Genomic DNA, 8,484 nt, shown 5'->3' on the forward strand with positions numbered 1-8,484 from the left:
AAACAAAAATAAACATTAGCATTGCAAAATAAATATATATATATATATATATATATATATATATATATATATATATATATCCCATGGGAGGGAGCCCAATTGATAATGGCTTTGGGATTATTGTTCAAATTTGAGTGAATCAACCAACCAAAAAAATACACACATTCCACTTTCTTATTGTCAATTTTATGAGGTAGATGAGATGCCCTAATTAACATGATATATAATACAATATATATAATTTTATAGATAAAATTTTATATTTAATTTAAATATCTCATTTACTAATATGTATTATACTTGTTAAAAATTAATTTTATTTTTAATTATATTAATCATTATTAATTTTCAGCTTTTCTTTAGAATGATTTTTTTTGGTAAGTTGTGTGAGTCCTGAGATGATTGTTGGGTTAACTTTTGGCTTGAGAATGGGGATCATAGTGGCCTAGGCCACACCAACCCTTAACATCATTAATTTTTTCCAATAGACTTTCGTTGACCTTCACCTTGCATAAAGCCTTAACAACACACCTCATCAATGTGTATTCTACACCATGAACACTTTTCTCTCTAATATTATTTTTTTTTTATAGAAAAATTCAAAAAATAATATAAATCACTTATTTAAAAAGAAAAAAATAAGTAATTCAATTAAAAAAAAGAAGATGATACAAATGTGAACAACAAAGTATAACTAAATTATATTAGGATTTCTTGTAAGTGGTTGAAACTCAAGTTGGTGTCTCGAAGGATAGATTGGAGTTTCCAAATTCAACTAATACAAAAGTAAATAAAAGACTAAGTTGATACTTTCCATATATTTATTTTTTAATATGTGCACTTAAGTAGTTATATCAATTTCCTTCACATAGTTGGGAATGAAGGATATGAATAAACAAGAGGAATAGTTGTGATGCAACATAGTCTTTAGGCTCTACCTCTCTTTAAATGTTTTCTTGCATAGAGTTTTTTAGATAATTCAAGTATTCGTTTTCCAATAATAAAATAAAATAAATATCTTAGTACAATGAGCTAAGTTTCTTAGAATAGGATGTTATAAGCTCCGCACAATGATCTAAGATCAGCACAATAGGCTAAGTTTTTAGCACAAAAGTTATTACTTATTTTCTCTTATTTGCTTTCCAATAATAAAATAAAATAAAAACAATATTAATAAAATAATATCAGAGCTTATTGTGGAGAAGTTAGCTATAGCTCATTGTGTGGAGCCTTGCTATTGAGATGTGTGGGGTCATAATAAAATAAATAGATGTGCATAGTTCAACTTATGGTTTATATGAATATGACATTTTGTGCATAAGTGTGAACATTTTTGTTTTATAATAATATTTGCATTTTTAATGCAGAAATATGAATATTTTTGTTTAATAAGAATATTTTCTTTCCACTTTGCAGAAAATCTATCTATTAAAATAATTATCCAAAATAGAAATCATTAATGCTAAAAAATTAATAACTATAATTAAATTCACAATAATCTATTGAATAATAATTAAATATAATAACTATTGCAGCCCAAAATTTAACTCATTAATTATTAACTATTAATTAAAAAAATAAACAGCCATGGCATTTCAGCGCTTTCTCGCTAACTTTCTCATATATATATATATATATGTTTATATAATTTTTTCATAAATATATATCGACTATTTTTATTCTCTTCGACGATTAAAATGTCGTATCATTCATATATACAGAGGTGGGGTTCCGTTTGTGTGCCGTCAACTACTATAGGGAGCGTGTTGCAATTTTTCGCACGTAATTGGCCACTATGCAAACTCTAAGCATTGGCGTGAAAAGAGTCTTGATTCATGAGTGCCAGACATCTAGGGCTAAGCCGCGTCACAGCCAATTGCTCCTACGTCAGTTGCAATTGTTAATGTATATTTAATTTATGTAGGATGTGCCTAGATTTCAACCACCCACCCCATAATTCCATTCAAACCATCTCCTGTATGGTTCATGGGGTAGAAGTCGTTAGGGGCTAAACCTCGTGAAAACCTACCCTTCCTCCCTAAATTATAATTTTTAATGTATATTTGATTCCTATCAGAATAGCTCATGATTTCAACAACCTACTAAACAATTACAATTTAAGCCTCCTATATAATTGTTCAGACAGGATCCATCTGGAAACTAAGTTCTTCAATCCTTACTCATTCTGTTCCAAACGCAAATCAAATAGGCAGTCAATTAGACTAGTCTGCACCTGTTGTATCCTCAAAGCCTGTTAAACAATATATCGTCCATGAGGCTCCTAATCTATCAGGTTATGTCCATTTCATTCTGATGATTATTATAATATGATGTACAAGTATATATTCCATAGTTCACGATTTTTTTTACATTGATATAGATATAACATAGGGTTATAACAACGTCGACATATTCGACAATGGTGAAGAATTGCATCTTTCTCTCAGTAATGCCTCTGGTATTCTAATGTTATTGATATATAACTGTATTGTTACATTTTTAATGCTTTATGTTTCTGTGATAATATACTATTAAGCATAGAATAACAGTAGATTTTTTTGGGTATTGTTTAATTAGGCTCGAAATTTCAATCCAAAGAACAATTTTTGTTTGGAAGCGTCAATATGTTTATGAAGTTCGTGCTCAGAAATTCTGCTGGAACGATTACCACCTTCTATGCGAGATAAATTTGTGAAATTTATATTCAAAAAAAATTCAAATATCCATGTTAAGATCTTTGGGGAATATTTGAAATTTGACAGAGAGAAAGATGTTTGGGAAATATTTGGAATTTGACGGAGAGAAAGATGTTTGGGGAATATTTGGAATTTGACAGAGAAAAAGATGTTTGGAAACTATTTGGAATTTGATAGAGAAAAATTATTGAGAAAAATGAGAATAATATTTAAATATTATTTGATAGTAGATTTTGTGAGTATTTTAGAATTTGATGCCTAAGAATTAAGAATTATGGAGAGTAGTAAGAAATATTTTAAAATCTATCGATTTTACTCAATTTCTATCCATTTACCAATTTCAAAATCTACAAAGCCATATAAACCTATCTTAAAATTCATACGATTCTCACTATTGTTGTGTTCTCCTATCGAATGGAAGAAATACAGTGCAGTTATCTTCGTCAGGCGACAGGCATGATGAAATTGATATTAAATTTCTAGGAAATGTTTCTCGTCAGCCATACATTCTGCATACAAACATCAATGGAAATGGTTCAAGTAATGGGGATCAAGAATTCTATTTATGGTTCGATCCCTCAACAAATTTCCAGAATTACTCAATTCTCTGGAACCGCAACCAATTGTGTAATCTATCTCTTTCTCTGAACATGGTTTAATACGTTGTTCTATTATGATGAATCCATCTCACTTGATATCTTTGTTTCAGGCTTTTTGTAGATAGACTGCCTATCAGAGTATTTGGGAACAATGAAGACATAGGTGTGCCTTACGCGAACTGGCAGGCACTTGGAGTGTATTCCAGCATATGGGAGGGAGATGGTTCGGCAACTCAAGGTGGGTGGGTGAAAATAGATTGGTTTTACACACCATTTGTGGCTTCGTACAGAAATTTCACAACAGACGTATGTCAATGGATAGGCAGTGGCAGCTCCTCCCAGTGTTGGGCTAATACCCCCGTAACTAGTGGAATCATCCATCTTATGGGAGCTTGACCTATGCCCAACAAGGACAATTACAGTGGGTTCGCAATAATTTTCTGGTTTACGATTACTGCAAAGATCCTGCCAGATTCAACAACCAGCTTCTAGGTAAATGCTCCAAAAACCCGTAATATAACTCCTTGAGCTTCCATGCCATTGCAGTTGGATTCTTTATCTTTTTAAATTTAATTCCAATAAAGCGTCCCTATTTGTTGGCACTCAAAAAGACTTATTTTGTCTCATTTGCCGTCTAAGGCGCTAAATTAAAATTATTTTCTCTCTCTTACCGTTGAATGTTTTGAAACCCCATAGGATTCATTGTATGTCAACATATGTTATTCACGTCTCTAAAAAATAAAATGATAAGTCCAATATTTTTTTAGGATTGAATTTAAATTTGATAATACAACTTCAAATAAAAATGTTTTTTTTGGTTTCCTAATATATATTTTTGAATTTATAAATAAATTTGATATTTTAAAAAACTTTTGGGGCATTCTAATTTTAGAGTTAAATAGACTATAATATAATATTATAGGATATGATTTTGGTTTCAAAAATCAAATGTATTGAGTGATTTTGGTTTCAAAAATCAAACATATTAAATGTAAGTGAAACTTCAATTGAAAACATATAATTTATTATTAAAATTAATAATTTTGTTTTTTTAAAATATCATAAACAAATTTTTAACCAAAAGAATATTTTAAATTTTCTTAAAGCATCAATATCCACTACCTATCAAAACTTCCTAAAACCTATAAAAATATACCACCTGTTCTTACTTCATCGATACACACTACTTGTCAAAACTTTCCCTAAAATATTTTATAATAATTAAAATATGTACACAGATGAAACACATTCGCCATTAGTCTTGTCCTTCTTCATAAGTTGTCTTCCATCTTCCTGTTGTACCATCCTTCATATTACCTCCTCTCGTCATTATTTTTCACTTAACAAAACGATCAGTCCGATCTAAAACCATTTGCGTTTTGAATGCATATGGCTAGAGGGTAATAAATATGTGGTTTGTTAATGAGCATTAAATGAGTAGGGTTGCATAAATGAGTAGGGTTGTATATGTTTAATGTTAGATTTTGGTTGCCAAAATCTAATACTAGATATATATAACCCGTTCATTTAATGTTCAATTATAGACCATTTATTTTTAGTCACAACTAAAGAAACACGTGTAAGAAGATATTATTATGCTTATTGAATATTATTATCCTTATAAAATAGAGGATATAAAGCATTTGATAAATAAATTAACCTTGAACTAACCTTCTTTTCATTATAAATAAATAAAATTGTATAATATTAATATTATAAAACTAATTTCATTTATTTTTTTAAATATTTTAATTTTGTTTTCCTTTTATTTTAAGATGATGATGACATTCTACAGTGGTAAATGAATTTGAACTTGCATATAATCATCCCATCATTTGCTCTCTGTGAGACACTCGCAAAATAAAAAACCATTGTGACCAAATTAGTTAAAAAATGTAATTAAACTAATTAGAATGATTTTGACGGTGTTAATTAACATCAATGTTATATTATATATCATGCACTTTTTTTTGGTCTACAAATTCAACGAAACAATGAATATCGTGAATAAATGACACAATGCTAAAAATAAACAAATTTTTTTTGACAAAAATTGAAGAGAATAAAACATGGAGCAATTAATTTCACTTCTAAGTGTTCCAAATCATTTAAATAAGATTACATTGGCAATATCACTAATAACAAATTCTTTTTGACAAAAATTGAAGAGAATAAAACATGGAGCAATTGACTTCTCTTCTAAGTGTTCCAAATGATTTAAATAAGATTACATTGGAAATATCACTAATAAATGATTGGAGTGAAACTAGACTTAACAGGTCTTAATCGAAACTCAACTCGGACACTTGGATGGATAGTTTTGACACCTAAAAGGTGGTTGTAATTAGAATCTCCAACACTCCCCTTAATTTCAACCACATAAATTTAATGAAGATAATTGTTGGTCTATGTCTTAGCTAGGATTACAATTTAAAAAATTGACTTCAACTACATTTACGTTTCTTTTTTTATTCTTCCACATCCTATAGCATCTAAATTGTTTCAATTTTTTCTCTTTGTTGTATCATTCAACCTCACTTTCTTCATTTGCTCGTGTAGGTCTTCTACTCTTCTAGGTTGTCTAAGTATATCCTAAACTTCTTCAAAAAATGACTTGTATGCGGATTGTTGCCACATTATCTTTTGTATAACTTCTTCAAAAACTCACTTGTATGCCGGTTGTTGCCACATATTATCTTTTGTAGTGTGCTTTTCATCATCAATCTGCCATAACATAAGACCATAATACATTTTCATCTCTTAAAGACTCCAATACCTGAAAATTTTATTAATTTATTCATCATGCATGTTGTATTCACCATTCATTTCTACAACTTCTATACAGACCTCATCTAGACATGGTGTTGCAAGTCATGCTTCAAGGAAATTCATTTGTTCTTAAAAATCATTATGTGTATCTAAAGTGAGAGTTTTCTCCTATTGTGCTTCCTTCTATAACTCTTCCTTTGTCTCTATTTTCTCTTTGTGGGTTTCCTTCTTTGTCTCTTTCTGTCCCTTCCAATTTTGTACTAACCTGTGTTGCTGTGTCTTCCACTTGGTTTTCAAATTCAAGTGGGATTATGTCACCAAACAACATCATGTCAATATGATGTTTTTGTTGCATCAATTGTAACCATTCATCATTACCCAAAATTCTTCATCAAAGTTTCCATCAACAATATTAATTTTTGGATTCACCATAGCATTGACTTCTCCAATGGTAGAAGTTTTGTTGCTGAATTCACCAAAATTTCATCATAAAAAACTGTTGTTGGATTTATCAAATCTTGACCACTTGCATCTGTGCATAGTGGGATTCAACCAAATTTCCATCTAGATGTAGATATGACGTTAAGACACACCTTCATCTTCAACTTTAATGCTCCCCCTTACAACAAAACTCCTCTCAAGGGTATCTGAAATCAGGGTAAGAATGTTGTCATCGACATATTCTTTTATGCATGTCAATGCGAAGGTGTCATTTTTCCTCTTCACTTCCAAATCTAAAAATATTTCAAACATCTCTTGTTGTCACTTTGACCTTCTTAGACTCTTGGTTTTTCCCATTTGTTCAATGTTGCCTCACTATGATTCAACAAACAAAACAAACTATAAACATCACATCTAACTGTAATTAAAAATGCCTTTTCTTTGACAAACAAACGAGTCTTCAAATTTTCACAAAAGAAATGCTCTCACAAAATCTAACTGCAATAAAAAATGTCTTTGCTTCTACAAACAAACAAGTCTACAAATTTTCACAAAAGCAATGCTTTCACAAAATATTTTACAATAATATCGAAATTCCCAAAATCAATTGGAAAAATACCTTTTTTTGTTAGATCTAATACTTCTATGATCCCCCCGGATGCGGGTGTCCAACATGCGTGAGTGGCAGGTAGCCATTAAGGCTCTACCGCATCTCGATACCTGTCTCAACGCCAAGGCAGAGAGCAGGTACAAGTATGCGATGGCAATCACAAGGCATTCAAGGCTCCAGGCAATTGAGGTTAAGGGTAATCAGAGCACGGTTGAGGTTGCATTGATGGTAAGCGAGCCTGCTCCGGTCTCGAGGAGATCTGAAATGATGAAGCTCGGTACGAAGCATTTGGTGAGGGCGAAATTTTGGTTATATACTGGTACAACAAAGAATGCCGTCAAAGGCATGTTATCTGCAGTTGGCAACAGGCAAACCACCACTCTGCAACATCACCTCCAGCATATTGAGCAGTGTCTCCGGGAGCTTAGGTTGGATCCGGTGATGCGTCGTCGGGGTGTGCCTTGCCGTGGCGGGCGTTTAGGAGTCCGCTACGAGACAGAGAGGGAGGAACCACCTCCGATAGCTCCTATGGCCACCATCTCCCCTTCCTCTTCCAGTTCTGAGGAGGATTTTCTGCTCATGAGGGATTCCTATCAGTCTTTCCGCCTACGCATTCCCAGAGGGCTCCTTCAGACGGATGTATCTCACTGTGTATCTTTCAGAGGCACCTCCTATCAAACCCTCATGGCCCTCCCCTGCTTTTGATAGTCTCCACAGCAACGAAGTTCTGCTGGGGGATATGCAAGGAAGATTGCATAGGATGCCCCGTCCGCAGGCGCCCATGGAACATGTCGACCAGCCTCAGCAGGCTCAGAATCAAGAGAATTCAATCTGTGATGAATCAATGATTGCAGAACCGGTTCACGCTCTTCAGGATTTGGAGGGGCATATTCAGGTGGATGAGGAGTCAGTCATATGGCTCGATCCGCCCAGCCCGTTGCAAAGGCAACCGCCGACGACGCCTAGTCACCCTTCCTAATTCTGTTCGAAGGCGCTGCTCCAGGTTTCTGTTTTTGTTTTGTGCACTTGTCTATGTTGGTCATTTTCTCAATCACACTCAGTTCCAGCTCTAGGCCCATAGTGGCAGTGTGTTAAAAGTCCGCGTTAGTAAGGTTTTCGAGTCTGTTTTTGTGAATTGTAATGGTGTCCAAGAGGCACATGTGGACATTTTTTGTAATGATGTCTCAAATGTCTGTTAGTTTGTCCCAGCTGTCACAGTCTGAGGGTGGCCTGGTCCCCCTCCGTGGATGTAAATTATGTAAATATTTTCCTGCTTAATAGAAGTTACTTTTACCCAGAAAAAAAAATACTTCTATGATCCAAAAGACATACAATGTGATTAATCTAAAAGATTGTTTTCTAAAATACC

The 8,484-nt window shown here is 32.9% G+C and overlaps 1 pseudogene; it reads left to right on the plus strand.

The window, feature by feature from the left end:
* Positions 1-1,697: 1,697 nt before the first annotated feature.
* Positions 1,698-3,810, plus strand: LOC149155699 (xyloglucan endotransglucosylase protein 7-like; annotated as a pseudogene).
* Positions 3,811-8,484: the final 4,674 nt, after the last annotated feature.

The sequence above is a fragment of the Pinus tabuliformis genome, chromosome 9 (assembly GCF_031772625.1).
Source record: "Pinus tabuliformis cultivar Carrire ecotype Pingquan chromosome 9, CPIR1, whole genome shotgun sequence".
Classification (NCBI taxonomy): Eukaryota; Viridiplantae; Streptophyta; class Pinopsida; order Pinales; family Pinaceae; genus Pinus; species Pinus tabuliformis.